Raw genomic sequence first — 1,491 nt, forward strand, 5'->3', positions numbered from 1 at the left:
AAGACCCTAATCAGCACTTAGAGGTCTTTTATGAAATATGTGGGACAATGAAAATGAATGGTGTTCCTTCTGAAGCAGTGCGGTTATTATTATTTGGGTTTTCTTTGAGAGATAGGGCCAAGCAATGGTTGAATTCTTTGGCTCCTAATAGTATCACCACCTGGAAACAATGTGAGCAACAATTCCTTGATAAGTTCTATCCCCCTAGTAAAACTGTTCATATGAGGAATTTGATTGCAAGTTTCAAACAAGCTGACTCAGAATCTCTATTTGAAGCTTGGGATAGATACAATAGTATGCTCAGACAGTGCCCTCACCATGGTTTGGAAAGATGGCTAGTGTTGCACACTTTCTATAATGGTATTAATTATCATACCAAAGTGTCCCTTGATTTAGCTGCTGGAGGGGCACTCATGAATAAAAATTTGGATGAAGCTGAGAAAATCATAGAGAGTGTAGCACAAAATCATCATCAATGGGCAAATGAAAGAAGTGGTGGACATTCTTCAATAAACCCAATAACAAAAGCATCAGGAAAGTTTGATGTTAATGCAGTGACTTTATTGGCTGCAAAACTTGATGCTCTTATGAAGAAATTTGAGAATATGGGGACTAATTCAAATATGGTAAATGTCATTGTTGTATCTTGTGAAGTATGTGGGAGTTCAGAACATTCAAATGAGTCATGTCCATTGGGAGTTATCACTGCACAAATTAATCAATTGGAGCAATGCGATGCAATCATGGGTTTCAATCAAAGACAGAACAACCCATACTCAAATACTTACAACCCTGGATGAAAAAATCATCCAAATTTCTCTTACAGAAATAATCAAGATCAAGGACCATCTATGGGGGCAGGACCAAATTTTCAATCTGGACAACAAAATTTCCAGCAACAATCTTTTCAAGGCTTTCCTACATCCAAAATTGAAAAGATGCTTGAAGAAATTATTTCCACTCAAAATGAAATGAAGCAGGATCTATTGAAGCTTACTCAGAGAATGGATAATTCTGAAAAGCATCAAAAGATTCAGGATAGCCAAATTGCCCAGCTAGCTTTCTCATCTTCTAGAGCACCAGGACAACTTCCTGGAAAACCTGATGTAAATCCTATGGAGCATTGTAACATAATTGAGCTTAGGAGCGGACGGACCTTGGGAAATCCCCAAGTGACTGCTCAAAAAGGGATGCAAAATGAAGAAGAGCTCTCTCCTCCTACACCTAATCAGATTTTTAATAATGAGGAGAATACCATTGAGGTTGAAGAGACTCTCCCACTGAATCATCAGAGCAAAGTTATCCCTTTTCCCCCAAAGACTCAATATGTTTAAAAAGGATGAAGAATTTGGAAAATTTTTGGAGAAGGTTAAAGACATATGCGTTGAGGTTCCTCTTATAGATGCTATTCTTCAAATGCCAAAGTTTACCAAGTTCCTGAAGGACATCATGTCAAATAAAAGAAAGAGAGGAGATGTAGAGACCATTACA

The 1,491-nt window shown here is 37.6% G+C and overlaps 1 non-coding gene across 1 annotated transcript; it reads right to left on the reverse strand.

Moving 5' to 3' along the window:
• Positions 1 to 219: 219 nt before the first annotated feature.
• On the reverse strand, positions 220 to 325 carry LOC121994804. The gene has a single exon (XR_006115804.1). It is a non-coding gene; the product is annotated as a small nucleolar RNA R71 (small nucleolar RNA).
• Between the last annotated feature and the right edge of the window lie 1,166 nt (positions 326 to 1,491).

The sequence above is a fragment of the Zingiber officinale genome, chromosome 1B, assembly GCF_018446385.1.
Source record: "Zingiber officinale cultivar Zhangliang chromosome 1B, Zo_v1.1, whole genome shotgun sequence".
NCBI classification, from domain to species: domain Eukaryota; kingdom Viridiplantae; phylum Streptophyta; class Magnoliopsida; order Zingiberales; family Zingiberaceae; genus Zingiber; species Zingiber officinale.